This window comes from Perca flavescens, chromosome 14 (genome assembly GCF_004354835.1).
Source record: "Perca flavescens isolate YP-PL-M2 chromosome 14, PFLA_1.0, whole genome shotgun sequence".
NCBI lineage: Eukaryota > Metazoa > Chordata > Actinopteri > Perciformes > Percidae > Perca > Perca flavescens.
The window spans coordinates 34,860,122-34,876,365 of record NC_041344.1 but is presented as its reverse complement, the minus strand read 5'-3'; the positions used below and the strand labels follow the sequence as shown (position 1 = coordinate 34,876,365).

Sequence of the window (16,244 nt, the reverse complement as noted above, 5' to 3'; positions counted from 1 at the left end):
TGGTTGTTGTGGTTGTAGCTGTTGTGGTAGTTGTAGGTGTTGTGGTTGTTGTGGTTGTAGCTGTTGTGGTAGTTGTAGGTGTGGTAGTTGTAGATGTTGTTGTAGGTGTTGTAGATGTTGTAGTTGTAGGTGTTGTAGTTGTTGTAGGTGTGGTAGTTGTAGATTTTGTGGTTGTTGTAGGCGTTGTGGTCGTTGTTGTAGGTGTGGTAGTTTTAGGTGTTGTGGTTGTTGTGGTTGTAGGTGTGGTTGTTGTGGTTGTAGGTGTGGTAGTTGTAGATGTTGTGGTAGTAGTTGTAGATGTTGTGGGTGTTGCGCGGTAGTTGTAGTAGGTGTTGTTGTTGTAGTAGTCTTAGGCACTGTAGCATATGTGATTATGGCACCTGAAGAAAAACAAGAAGTACTGATTCCATATGTAGAACACCACACACAACATGTACATCACTAAAGTGAAAACAGTTGGAATTATATAATGTAAATATTGTATATTATATATAATGTATAAAATTGAATCTTACTGGTTGTATAGTCCAGATTAAGTTGGAGAGTTTGGGGTTCGACCGTGTTAGCATTTAGCTGAAAGAATATACGGACAACGCTTGGATTGATAGAGACGGTATTGAAGACTATAGTTGCATTTGCAATCACTGATCCAGAGCTGTGAAAGAAAGTTTTATTATAGAGCAGTAAAGAAGAAGTTATACACAACTATATTCAGCATTTGGGATATTCTGATCAGAGAATTATTTAAACTCTTTTTGCAAATAACTACACCTACTTCCATTGTATATACATAAGTAGTAGTTCTTCTAAAATAATGAAATACTAAGTATTGATGCTAGAATACTGGAATAGTGCAGCAACACTTACAACCTTCTGCTATTACGCTTATGGTTTGGCTAGGAAGTGGAGTCTGTGCTGCCTGCCACTATCATCTGGCATAGCATAAACATCCAAATGTAGTCCTCCCTGATTGAGAGATCAATGATATTGATGATACCTGAACGTTATTGCCCGAACACCTCCATAGAAGGTATTTGTTGGACATTTATCATCGTCAGGACAGCCATAAACGTTTTCTAACTGCAAGAGAAGAAACAAAAAACAAATACAGATCAACACCTTATACCTTAGCTTTGAAATACAGACACGATAGTACAGTGTAGTGACAACTGACAGCATGGACATTTATATAATTTTGAGCACATATATACTTACTGCTGGATTGCATCCAGACTATGTAAAACTCAAATCGCAAAGTGGTCTTGGCCAATGTGTGGATAGCAACAGTATCTACACATGGAATGAAAGTCTGAATATATGGGATGACAATCTGAATATATTGAATGAAACTTGAGAATATTTAGAATTGAATCTGACGTTGTGTTTTCTATGTGATTAATCGGTACGGATGTTGCAACAAGTTTATGGTTGCTCAAAAAAGTCCCTTAAGGCTTTCCAACTAATCCAGAATGCTGGAGCATGTGTACTGACAAGAACTAGAAAAAGATATCATATTTCTGTACCCAGAGCCTTTAAAGATCAGGCTCCTCTCCTGTGGAACCAGCTCCCAGTCTGGGTCCGGGGGACAGACACTGTCACCACATTTAAGAGTAAACTTAAAATTCTCCTCTTTGATAAAGCTTATAGTTAGGGCTGGCTCAGGTTTGCCTAATGTCCCATTATTCCATGTTACTAATTTAGCAGCAACATCTGATATGGATTAATCACATCGAAAACACAAGATGGCGCCAGAGCCTTGATGACGTCAGATTTCATTCAATATTCCAGACTTTCATTTCAAGTATTCCAACTTTCATATATATATATATGAATACTAGATGTAAAATGTGGTTAATTGTCCAATATGGACATAATTCTGGGCTGAGTTGATGGTGTTCTCATGTATTAAACCACATAAATGTGAAGGCCAAATGACTATATGCTCTTGGTTCCCCCATTACCACCCAATAATACTCACCTCACAGAAACAAACCCTGATTTTGTGAGAGCACCCAATAGATCTCACAGTGCTAAAGTGGAACACTGTGCAAGTACTTAGGGCTGTAGACAGTTTTTTTTGGAGAAACCCCCCCCTCTATAATTTACATTTTAGTTGTACATTATATAATAACTGTTTAGTTATACAGTGGTTTCTGTAAATTATATTTACCAATCAGAAATTCAAAGTTAAGTGTGTTGGTATGCAAAGTGCTGCAACAATCACTACAACAATGGATTGCTGTTGTGGCCAACAACTGGAAACATTATACATTGTTTGTCTGCTATTTCATCACTAAATTAACTTCTGAGACGTTTGTAGAGCTCAAATATGGGCCGTTTTACGGTAATTGATGGCTAATTGGAAATTTGGTCCGTCTGTGTGCAAGCTCCACAGCCTGACGTGACAGCCGACGGGTGCCTGCTGGGGTTGCTGGCGTGCCGGTCGGTCTATCCACCTTCACAGAACCCGCTGTGAGCTGGCTGGAGCTCTATCAGGAGACTCGCGGACAAGAGGCGTTTAGTTCCCCGATCGTTTGTTTAAATAACTCAACACACATATCCATTATAAGATTAACTGGAACCTGTGGTTTTTCAAAGTTATAATGCTCCACAAGAGATTGCCAGCGTAACGTAAGCTCGTTGACCGGGCTGTCACACACACACACCGGCCACGGAGCAGGCAGAAGAAAGGGAGAGCAGCGTCTGACAGGACAGAGAGATACCCGTCTCCCTTTGACAGTCTTGTAAATAAATTATAATGTAATCTATCATAGGCGCCGATTGATGTTTTCCTCCGTGGGTGCTCACAGGCGCACGCCCTTTAAAAAAAAAGTAGTCAAAAATGTTTGCATTCCACAACCTTAGGAAATGGACAGCGGCTGACACGAACACACACGCCTTTTAACTCGATAATAAAGCCATAAAGTAGGCTTTCAACTCAGGACAGCGCCACTTCTCACAAATACGGATAAGAAAAGTTGAACTGACACCTAACCGCGATCAGCGCTCACACGCTCCACTATAGCACCGACTGCAATGTTTAATTTGAAAAGAATGGTGCTTACTGGTAGTCTGGCACACGTGGATGCTCAGTAGCCTAGCCTATTTTCCATGGCTGCTCGAGCTCCGGAGCACCCACCTATCAGCGCCTATGTCCTCTATAATACCAATCGAATTTCATTTGTTATTTTTTTAAATATTATAAATAATAATAAATAGTATTCAGTAGATCACACTGTAAGGAGCTTGTGTTTTAACTGTCCCAGCACACTGGGGTCTGGCATTTTGAAAGTTTCTCACAATTACAACAGCTTCTTTTTTTAAAGAAAGCCTCATATTTTCCTGGATTTGGGACAACTTGATTTCAGGACACCCTAGATTCACGTTCTGCATCCGCCACTGGTTTCAGATTGCAGTACTTGAATTCATGTCCTCAACGGTGCAGCCCTGGTGGTACTAAAGTGAATTTATCATCATTTATTTTTATTCATCTTACCAGGTCGCAGACTTCTTTATACATTGTCTGATATTCTTCAGATGCTGAGTTGAGCAGTGCAGCGGTGAAGTCTCTGTTGGTAATCTCCAGTGGCAAGTAAAAGGCTGTAGGGTTGGCTATCTCTTCACTGAGAATGTCATGCAGATGAAGAGACTGAAGAGCCAGAAGCCCTACAGGTTTAAATGTGACATATTATTTGTTAAATTGAGTGAGAAACATGTACCAGAATATCACTCACACATTGATGTTTCCAATCTGATTTGTCACTTCAAAGCCCTGGATATGGCCACAGCCTTGCACCCTAAAAAATGTGGAAATAAATAGAAGGGGACTGTCATAGTCATCGTCAGTCTTAGAACCCAGCTGGATATCAAGCAGTTTTACATAGTCAACCCAGAGTTATGGCCTCTGATCGGCCATTGAGACACTTAATTCATACCTGCATGTTCATTTTGCCAATAGAATTGTGGCATTTAAAACCTGTAGTATATTGAGCATGATCAATAAATCACCAAAGATTCACATTTTAGAGAACCATACCATAATTACTGTAAGTAAATGTAAGTAAATGGGCTAAAATATGCAAAAACACCAGTATCAAATAATCAGCAGAAAAATTCATTTTATTCTTCCAAGCAGTTATTAATGCATGAGTATTTCTTACCTGAAGTAGCCATGGTCACTAAAAACAGAGCATGGGTCCACAGCCATCTCAGTTGTACCATAGTGAATACAAGCCAGAACACTTTAGTCCAATATCTAATATCCTCTGGTGATCTGTGAGATGTTCTTGCTTGATTACAAAAATGATATTGTAGCCCTTTATGTCCAGGGTTTTATTCATTCAGGATAAGAATGGGCAGGGATTAGAGGCTGGTCCACAGATGAATGATGTCTCTTGTACATGACTGATTCTATGATTCAGACCTAAAGGCAAATCTGCCACACCCTTAGAGTTTACTTTGGCTAGAAAATAGAGCTTGGATTAGTTTGTGTAGATATCAGTGTTCTGTGTGAACTTTTTATTACAATTATTATCTAATCTTAATTTTACCTGTGAAAGAAAGTGTAAGAGCCTGTTGTATACGCTATTGTCAGGGTTGATTGTCAAACTAAAAGCCTTGGGAGAATTCTTCATTGTTGTTTAAAATAAATCAACTGAAACAACACTCCATACTTTCCCACAGGTTGACTTGAGTGACACACACAGCTGTTATTGGTAGGTATCTGTACCTGTATATAGCTCTGTTGCTACTGGTACTCCTGCTGCTGTTACTACACATGAGAGTTTGTTGTAATATAGACACTGTGTGATAGATAGATAGATAGATAGATAGATAGATAGATAGATAGATAGATAGATAGATAGATAGATAGATAGATAGATAGATAGATAGATAGATAGAGGGCCCTATCTTGCACTCAGCGCAATTGACTTTGCACCCGACGCACAGCAGACTTTTCCCTCCACAGATGCACGTCGGTAAATTAGGGAATGAACTTGCGCTCCTGGGGGCGGTTCAGCAAAAAGAGGAGGCGTGTTCAGGTGCAAACGTTCCCTGGTGCTATTTTGCAGTTTCAGAAAAAAATTGCGCCACAGACCAGGAAAAACCTGGTCTAAAGTCAGTGTCGCGTTATTCAGATGCTATTTTAAGGGTGCATGCTTGACCGTAATGTAGACTGCGCGCATACACTTAGCTTCTCTCATCTCACGGACCCAGCAGTTCCACAAAGCATACATAAATACAAGGAAAACTATGGCCTTGTTTTACACAACATTTCCATGAATCATGGATATGTTGATGACATAAATGAGGAAATATTAGAGGACTTAAGGAGATGTGATGTTGTACTGCATGTGCCGATGCCACTTAACCCAAGCAGCACGGGAGAGGAGAGACAGAAGAGCTGCATCGTCTATAGTGAGGTCATCTCGGTCTAATATTAGACTACATTGCAAAAATATCACCATGCATTCATAACCTCGTGATTCAGTGAGAGTGAGCCCAAAACATCGGAAAGAATGTTTTTGTGACATTTCTTGATTTACATTTTGTCAAAAAGAAAAATCAATAGCAAACGTCGGTCTCCTCGGCTGTGAACCCCTCCTGGTGTGCACCCAACGGTGCGTTCTTCTTGTTTTGTAATCGCGACTAGTAGCTCGAGTGTGACGTCACATCCATGTCGGAAAACGAATAACCATGGGTTGTTGCGTTCTTTTTGTCACACAATACTATGAGTCGGAGAAAAGATGAATTTTTGTAAAATTTTTAGTAACATTTAGGATTCTATTTACCCAGTTATTGACATATTACACAAATATATTTCACTGTTTGATACATGAAAATTAGGTTTTGATTAACGTTAACGTTGGGCTACTGCTCTGCTTTCTGCTCCAGACTCGGCTTAAAGCCATTGTCATATAGCAACCGAGCGTCTCTAGCCAATTTCAGCTGCACAAGCTCCAAAATAACTAATCAGGCGATATTTAACTCCTAATAAGACTATAGAGACATGTCTATAGGTAGTAGTATACAGCACTATGTTTAACTCCTAATAAGACTGTAGAGACATGTCTATAGGTAGTAGTATACAGCACTATGTTTAACTCCTAATAAGACTGTAGAGACATGTCTATGTTTAACTCCCTAATAAGACTGTAGAGACATGTCTATAGGTAGTAGTATACAGCACTATGTTTAACTCCTAATAAGACTGTAGAGACATGTCTATAGGTAGCAGTATACAGCACTATGTTTAACTCCTAATAAGACTGTAGAGACATGCCTATAGGTAGTAGTATACAGCACTATGTTTAACTCCTAATAAGACTGTAGAGACATGTCTATAGGTAGTAGTATACAGTGCTATGTTTAACTCCTAATAAGACTGTAGAGACATGTCTATAGGTAGCAGTATACAGCGCTATGTTTAACTCCTAATAAGACTGTAGAGACATGCCTATAGGTAGTAGTATACAGCACTATGTTTAACTCCTAATAAGACTGTAGAGACATGTCTATAGGTAGTAGTAAACAGTGCTATATGTATGACCTCTTCATTTGGTTACAACAAAGACAAAAGTGCTTAAAATTGTAGAAAACCACAATGTTTACTACATGTTTATGCTAATAAGACTGTAGCCATCTTTGAAATACAGTGACCTCAATAAGACTGTAGAGACATTCTTTTAGCAACTTCCATTTATGACCTCTTCATTTGGTTACAACAAAGAAAACAAAATTGTAAAAACCACAATGTTTACTACATGTGGACAAAAAGAAGCCATCTTTGAAAGTGACCTCAGTGGCGTTCTTTTGCACCCATTTCGTAAGACTTGTCGACCCTAGCAAAAAAGAACGCACCATCCGCCAAATCCGCCATAATAGCAATCCGCCATGGAACAAGCACGCCTGCTTTTAAAGGGAATGTGAGATAACGCTCTGATTGGTTTATTGCACGTTACGCCCAAACCACAACTATGAGTAATGTAGCTACTTCAGACCAACCCATTTTAGATTTGCGTCCGGCGCAAGACTCATTTATCCCGCCGGTATCATAGCAACAGCGCCCGAGAGCCGACGTGCGTCTGTGGAGAGAGTGCAAGATAGGCACACCCTATGTGTGCCTATCTTTATTCACATATTTACGTCTGCATGTGTGTGTGTGTGTGTGTGTGAGAGTGTGTGTGTGTGTGTGTGTGTGTGTGTGTGTGTGTGTGTGTGTGTGTGTGTGTGTGTGAAAGACAGGGCAGTTTGTGTTGTAATATGTATATGTATGTGTGCCTAGTTTTATTTGCTCTTACCGCCACCTTGAACAAAGAGGGGAGGGTGTGCTTATTCATGGCCCAAAACTGAATGGAGTTCTGTCCATCACAAACGTCCAAATAGTGGTTCAGCTGAATATGGGGACTGGAACCCGAATCTCTCCCGATGTGAAGAGTCTGATGAAATTCGACGTTGTGGTGGTTGAAGTTGGAAATGTTTGTAGTGCCGACCTTGGAAACTGCCGTTGGTTTCTTCTTTGTGTTAGAAAAATCTAAAAGATCTTTACTGGGTTAGTCGGTTGATACTTCAAACATCTTTGACTGGAGCAAATCACTATTTTTGGAACAAATCAATCCGTCAGTCACCATCCTTCTTTTGCACGTGTCACTCTATGTGCCACATTCAATACCCTGAGAAGAAGAATTTGTGTAACATTTCTGTGTGGCCAGCACAGAAACTTCCACAAATCCTCTCTCTTCCCCCTTTTTTTTTTTTTTTATGAAACAAAATATTTACAAACTAGGGAGAAAAAAAATCAACAAACCAAAATGAAACATCAATCATTTCACTCTATCAACCCTATTGATTTCTCAGAGACATCATTGGAAACACTGGTGTCATGTTTTCTAATTCTGTAATAAGAAATATGTATCTTTACTTCTTCAGATAAGTTTGTAGTCAAATTATCTCATTAAATGAAATGATATCATGTAGCGACAAATAATTTGAAAACCAAAAGTTTTGAGTAAAAGAAATGAAAAAGAATAAAAAACAAAACTGTGATAGAAGATTGGCTATAGTAAGATCAGAATGAAAAAAAAAATGCAATGAATTAACTTGTAGTAGAAAATGAATTAACCATCATTAGCCTGTTTATCATTTCAAGTAAAAAAACAATTTTGAGTTAAGAGGCACAACGATTCCAAATATACATTTACTAATTTATCCATTGGAACCCCCTAGAATCTTAAATTCATTTTGGTACAATTTTAGCTAAGGTTGAATTGCTTGAAGCATCTCAAATTATTTTTCCATCCTGCTAAATTTATCTCCACCCCCCATTGGGCTCTCTTCACAGGTAGGATGGGGGCGTTGCATTGGTGAGAGTAGGCTTTGATGGCAATCAATTTCATGAGTGTGACTTAAAGAATGTGTGAAAAAGTTCTAACAGCTGCTGTTTGGACTTGCAATGGGCTTATCACACAGGCACAACCCTACTCAAAGCAACAAACTGAAAAGAAAAGAAAAAATAACAGATCAAAATAAAATGCACTTATCTTCAAAAATAAACTGCACGTATCTCAATTGCCTGAAACAAGCATTCATTCACAAAAACTGAGTAAATTTACATACATTCAATCTGTCTGTGTTTAAATAAGGTGTAAAAACCCCCATGCCTCCTGGATAGTCCTTCATTAACACAGGAGACAATAAAAGTTTGTTTGTTGGAAGAATAATTTAAACTTAATGTATTTGGACAGGAAAAATGGATTTAAAGCTAAAAGACTAAAACTGTAAGGTATTCCCTAAACATGAAATAGAAGATGTAATCGAAGAAAACTAATTTTAAATATTCAGTGTTTAGCAGGCATTTTGCCCCGTTTAAAGGAACACGCCGACTTATTGGGAATTTAGCTTATTCACCGTAACCCCCAGAGTTAGACAAGTTGATACATACCCTTCTCATCTCCGTGCGTGCTGTAATGCTGTCTGACGGCTCCAGCGGCATCAGGCCAGCACAGAACATACAGGTGAATGGTTCCAGTAATCTTACTGCTCCCAATAAGTGACAAAATAACTCCAACATGTTCCTATTTACATGTTGTGATTTATAGAGTACAAAAAACAACGTAACATGAGACACAGCCGTCTTCTAACTGTAAACAAACCGGGAACTATATTCTCAGGCGGAAGAATATAGTACTTGGGCGGAGTGATATGCTCGCAGCAAGCCTGTCTGAGAATATAGTTCCCAGTTTGTTTACTGTTAGAAGACAGCTGTGTCTCATGTTACATTGTTTTTTGTACACGCTGGGACTCTACAAATCACAACATGGAAATAGGAACATGTTGGCGTTATTTTGTCACAATTCGGAGCAGTAGGCTAGTTGGAACCAGTTACCTGCAGGATCTGTGCTAGGCTAAGCTAATGCTGGAACCGTCAGGCAGCCTTACAGCACGCACGGAGATAAGAAGGGTATGTATGGACTTGTCTTACTCTGGGGGTTACGGTGAATAAGATAAATTACCAATAAGTCGGCGTGTTCCTTTAAGATGGACTGAATGTTCAAATGCTGGCTGCTCATTCATAGCCTCGTGAGACCGTCCTGATCTGGAGAGCTCCAGTTTTCCACTCGCAGATTTGTCTGGCATCTTGATGTGGCGGGGAGTGGGATATTTCAACATAAATTATAAATATATACTGGGAGGGAAAACTAAAGACAACTAAGCGGGGGGAAATTAGGGACCGACAACACCACCTGGGGACTTGCACCCTAGGATATGAAAACCAAATTCTATTAAGGACACAGGTTCAAAACTGATGAGGCAGAGACAGTAGATCAAACAGAACAATTGTTTTTATTAACAAAAAATGATTTAAAAGACAACTGTGACAATACTAAAGAAACTCAATGAAATACATATAATAAACTCAAAACTGTGGGCTGGGGCTTCAGTGGGGGCAGACTACGGGTAAGGAGACCCCGTCTCCCTAGTCTGGGAGGCAACACTACAAACACTACAACAAAACCATGCACAAAGAGTCCCAGTGCCTACTTGCATGCAGTGGGAGAGAGGTTCCAACCCGGTGCCTAGCCACCCACCTGAGGACACCCAGGCCATGCCAAAAAGCAAGGGAACAAAAGAAGAACACTCCTGAAACAAAGAATCAAAAATTAACAAAAACCAACAACCCCAATCAGCAACTAAACAATCTTAAAACATATACTCAAACAAAATAACAGAAATATATTCAAAGTAAACAAACTTAATAAAGAAACTAAAGAAAAGAAAAGGCAAACTTAACAAAAACAAAGTAAAGCAGGACAGGTGAACCTAAAACACAAAAGGCACATGTTAGTTGGAGGGACAACTTTAAATCATCAACAAAGAATAAAAATGGGTCACCCTACTGACCACCTTCAGCAGGCAACCACCACCAGGGACCAGCAAAAGGCTAAGCTGAGCCAGCTGAGGGCTTTTATACTGCACCTGGGCAGGGGGAGGAGCTAAGGGAGGAGTTTTACTGGACTACAACACCTCACTGTGGTTCACTACATTGAGATAGGGAAAATTTGGAGCCGTTAGCCAAACGACCGACCAATCAGCGTTGGTTTTGAGGCGAGTTTAGGTGGTGATAGACAGATGGTTTATCCAATCAGCTAACCAGGATTTTCAGACAGCAGTAGCCCTAATTCTTTTAGCCGCTCGCTAATGCTTTTTCCTCTTGGATCCTTCTTTTGGAACATGGACCAGGAACCTGAAATGGTGCCTTTTATTCCTAAATTCTCGTTACACAAACGGCAAATATCCTTTACCGACATGTTGCTTGCTTGCTGAGCTACCGAGCTATGCTTTGCCTGCCGCAGCAGGGACTTGTGGTTGTATTTTCATACGCTTCGTTGATCTGATTGGTTGATTTGGCCCGTCTATCACCAACATAGGTGATAGACGGATGGTTTATCCAATCAGCTAACCAGTATTTTCGCCCCTTCCCAAAAGTTCTCCAACGGAAAGTTCCCAGATGGATATGCCGAGCAAATGCGAAGCAATCCATCTGGTGGAGTCAGGTTAGCTCATTCATGTGTTCACTGAAAAACTCCATTCAAACTTTAAAACGTTCCACATCTTTACACTTACAGGGTCGGTGCTCAATTAACCAATTTCCACTTCTTCAACCGTTCAATTTGTCATTGCTTCACCCTTTTCCAGCCTTTCAACACACTGTACAGTATTCATACCTCTTCAGAAATTGCATTCTCTAGTTCTACCAGATGGAGCCACTGCTCTTTCTATTCACACAGGGACAGGCAATTTTTCACAAAATGTGATTAATACCAAATATTTCCCAGCCCCTTTGCCACAGAGTAAAACTCTAAGTCAAAAGCTTCTACCGTTTTCAGGCGGACACATAAGTCATGTTTCATCAATGTTTTCTTTCAAACAAAACTTTCTGATAAGTTTTTTCAGTTTAAGAAACCTCTCCACAATTTCCCAGTCACTACAAAATAGGCGCCAATGAATGCTTTATCCTGTTTAAAACCATACTGCTGAGCTTGCTCGCTCCCAATTGAACAAAACCAATCTTATTTAACAATTAATTCTTATTTAAACAACAATGCTGAGTTGCATGCTCTCAATTCAATTCAACAAGCAATCTAATTTATACAATGAGTTATTTACAGTCAAAACCAACACTGCTGGAGTTAACTTCCACAAACTCCCAATTTCAACACAATCTTATTTACACTACAGTTTATCATAAACCACGCTCCGTGAGTCGACTTTTTTTTTTTCACGAACTCATGCATTTAAAATGGTTACATGTTTAACCTGGTCGGCTCTTTCATGAACTTTCTAATGTGCACGCGGCTCAAACACTTATTTACGGGTCTCTCATCCCGGTTAGCTTCTTCACTGACTTAACCATAAATAATACCATGGACCTTTTACAGGCTTTCAAGCTTCACACAACCATATAAATCACACACAATTGCTTTTGACGTATCATTTTCAACATAGTTTTCAATTGGTTATTACTTTTAAATTACTTTTCAGATTTTAAAAGGCTTACGAGTGATGCTTGCTGAATCTCTCACACCTAATATTTCCTACATAAACCTATGCCAGGTTATGATGAAACCTGTGTCTCGGGCTTTAGACAGCGCTCTCCACCATCATAATCATAAAAACACTAAATCAGGGAATATGTTTTGGAAGAATCCTGTTCCTCCCTCCAGTAGAGTTCAACCCAATTGAAGAATGTATGACAAGGAGCACTGAAGCTGAAAACTTTACTAACACATTTTATGTTGTTTTTAGTTCATTTGTCACCCATGTGTGGTTTTAGGAAGTATAGTTTATAGCACTGGGAGGTGGTAGCACTGGTGTTACTCTAGCAAGGCAATGCAACTTTGTATAGTATTATATAGTATTATTATAGTATTAAGTATAGCAGTTTTCATATACAGAGCAATTCATGGTGCTTTGCATTAGACACCAGGACTGAAACAACAAAATATAAATGACAGAACAACAAGCCTGACAAAGGGAACAAATGAACAGTGGAGAAAATAAAATAGTAGTAGAGGTCAAATTCCTAGTGCATATCTGAAACAGCCAAACGTTGAGTTAAAAACATAATGGAGAAAGATTATGTTAGGGAAAATGGGTTGTGCAGACAGGGTACAGCAGTCCAAGTAAAAAAGATCAAGATCATCATAACACATCAGAACAAACTCTCTCAAACAGACCTCAGTACAAGACAGCAGACCGAAATGGGACATCATACGGCCATGACAAGTGCCCCTCCCCCCTTCCCCCCACTGCTCCGACATGAGCCTGAAGTGCTCTAATTCTAATAGATTAGGTGAACCCTTGATTCCAATTTTATTCAATAATCCCTGCAGGTGCAAATATATCTATGTAGCTCTTGGTTCTACCCTTCTACTGCCTGGCAATTCTTTCTTTTTTAAAGATAATTTTTTGGGCTTTTCCGTTTTTAATTTTGACAGGACAGCTAGGTGAGAAAGGAGGAAGACATGCAGGAAATCATCATAGGTCGGATTTGAACCATGGACCTCTGCGTAGAGGCATAAACCTCTCAGTATATGTGCGCCTGCTCTAACAAGTGGTCCAACCCGGCCACGCCTGCCTGGCAATTCTTACTAAAGTTTTATCAAGAGTCAATGGCCCTCATTTATCAACTTAACGTAGAAATCAGCGATGATATGAGCGCAGAAATCATCTTAAGACAGGCTTCACGTGTGATTCATGAAATGTTTGTATCCCACCAATCAGAGCGTAAGAATGGTCGTACATTGATAAATGCAGCGGCTGGAAACAATCGTCATTTAAATTTCACACCCCAATATATTCTGGGTTTTGAGGCCTCGCCCCTACAATTTACGACATGGTGAGATGTAATCCGGCTGAGAAGCGGAACTTTTCAGAGGTGGAGAATGAAACCCTGATATCTCAGGTTCATTTGTACTAACGTGTGTACTATTTTTTTCTTTTAAAGATTATTTTTTGGGGGCATTTTCGACCTTTATTTGTACAGGACAGCTGAAGACATTAAAGGGGAGAGAGAAGGGGGAATGACATGCAGCAAAGGCCTGCAGGTCGGAGTCGAACCCTGTGCTCGCTGCATCGAGCAGCAAACCGCAAAGTTGGTAGAGCACCTGCTCTGAAGTCTCTTTTATATAGACCTTAGTGGTCCCCTAATACTGTATCTGAAGTATCTTTTATATAGACCTTAGTGGTCCCCTCCTAATACTGTATCTGAAGTCTCTATTATATAGACCTTAGTGGTCCCCTAATACTGTATCTGAAGTCTCTTTTATATAGACCTTAGTGGTCCCCTAATACTGTATCTGAAGTCTCTTTTAAATAGACCTTAGTGGTCCCCTAATACTGTATCTGAAGTCTCTTTTAAATAGACCTTAGTGGTCCCCTAATACTGTATCTGAAGTCTCTTTTATATAGGTCTTAGTGGTCCCCTAATACTGTATCTGAAGTCTCTTTTATATAGACCTTAGTGGTCCCCTAATACTGTATCTGAAGTCTCTATTATATAGACCTTAGTGGTCCCCTAATACTGTATCTGAAGTCTCTATTATATAGACCTTAGTGGTCCCCTAATACCGTATCTGAAGTCTCTTTTAAATAGACCTTAGTGGTCCCCTAATACTGTATCTGAAGTCTCTTTTATATAGACCTTAGTGGTCCCCTAATACTGTATCTGAAGTCTCTTTTATATAGACCTTAGTGGTCCCCTAATACTGTATCTGAAGTCTCTTTTATATAGACCTTAGTGGTCCCCTAATACTGTATCTGAAGTCTCTTTTATATAGACCTTAGTGGTCCCCTAATACCGTATCTGAAGTCTCTTTTATATAGACCTTAGTGGTCCCCCAATACTGTATCTGAAGTCTCTTTTATATAGACCTTAGTGGTCCCCCAATACTGTATCTGAAGTCTCTTTTATATAGGTCTTAGTGGTCCCCCAATACTGTATCTGAAGTCTCTTTTATATAGACCTTGTAATACTGTATCTGAAGTCTCTTTTATATAGGTCTTAGTGGTCCCCTAATACTGTATCTGAAGTCTCTTTTATATAGGTCTTAGTGGTCCCCTAATACTGTATCTGAAGTCTCTTTTATATAGACCTTAGTGGTCCCCTAATACTGTATCTGAAGTCTCTTTTATATAGACCTTAGTGGTCCCCTAATACTGTATCTGAAGTCTCTTTTATATAGACCTTAGTGGTCCCCTAATACTGTATCTGAAGTCTCTTTTATATAGACCTTAGTGGTCCCCTAATACTGTATCTGAAGTCTCTTTTATATAGACCTTAGTGGTCCCCTAATACTGTATCTGAAGTCTCTTTTATATAGACCTTAGTGGTCCCCCAATACTGTATCTGAAGTCTCTTTTATATAGACCTTAGTGGTCCCCCAATACTGTATCTGAAGTCTCTTTTATATAGGTCTTAGTGGTCCCCCAATACTGTATCTGAAGTCTCTTTTATATAGGTCTTAGTGGTCCCCCAATACTGTATCTGAAGTCTCTTTTATATAGGTCTTAGTGGTCCCCTAATACTGTATCTGAAGTCTCTTTTATATAGGTCTTAGTGGTCCCCTAATACTGTATCTGAAGTCTCTTTTATATAGACCTTAGTGGTCCCCTAATACTGTATCTGAAGTCTCTTTTATATAGACCTTAGTGGTCCCCTAATACTGTATCTGAAGTCTCTTTTATATAGACCTTAGTGGTCCCCTAATACTGTATCTGAAGTCTCTTTTATATAGACCTTAGTGGTCCCCTAATACCGTATCTGAAGTCTCTTTTATATAGACCTTAGTGGTCCCCTTGTATCTGAAGTCTCTTTTATATAGACCTTAGTGGTCCCCTAATACTGTATCTGAAGTCTCTTTTATATAGACCTTAGTGGTCCCCTAATACTGTATCTGAAGTCTCTTTTATATAGACCTTAGTGGTCCCCTAATACTGTATCTGAAGTCTCTTTTATATAGACCTTAGTGGTCCCCTAATACTGTATCTGAAGTCTCTTTTATATAGACCTTAGTGGTCCCCTAATACTGTATCTGAAGTCTCTTTTATATAGACCTTAGTGGTCCCCTAATACTGTATCTGAAGTCTCTTTTATATAGACCTTAGTGGTCCCCTAATACTGTATCTGAAGTCTCTTTTATATAGACCTTAGTGGTCCCCTAATACTGTATCTGAAGTCTCTTTTATATAGACCTTAGTGGTCCCCTAATACTGTATCTGAAGTCTCTTTTATATAGACCTTAGTGGTCCCCTAATACTGTATCTGAAGTCTCTTTTATATAGACCTTAGTGGTCCCCCAATACTGTATCTGAAGTCTCTTTTATATAGACCTTAGTGGTCCCCCAATACTGTATCTGAAGTCTCTTTTATATAGACCTTAGTGGTCCCCTAATACTGTATCTGAAGTCTCTTTTATATAGACCTTAGTGGTCCCCTAATACTGTATCTGAAGTCTCTTTTATATAGACCTTAGTGGTCCCCTAATACTGTATCTGAAGTCTCTTTTATATAGACCTTAGTGGTCCCCTAATACTGTATCTGAAGTATCTTTTATATAGACCTTAGTGGTCCCCTAATACTGTATCTGAAGTCTCTTTTATATAGACCTTAGTGGTCCCCCAATACTGTATCTGAAGTCTCTTTTATATAGACCTTAGTGGTCCCCAATACTGTATCTGAAGTC

General features: G+C 39.3%; 1 long non-coding RNA gene across 1 annotated transcript; it reads right to left on the bottom strand.

Annotated features, from left to right (window-relative positions):
• Nucleotides 1-293: 293 nt before the first annotated feature.
• LOC114567819 (uncharacterized) lies at nt 294-1,071 on the bottom strand. The gene is made up of 3 exons (XR_003694231.1): nt 998-1,071; nt 516-655; nt 294-380 (listed from the first exon to the last, which is right to left on the bottom strand). It is a non-coding gene; the product is annotated as an uncharacterized LOC114567819 (long non-coding RNA).
• Nucleotides 1,072-16,244: the final 15,173 nt, after the last annotated feature.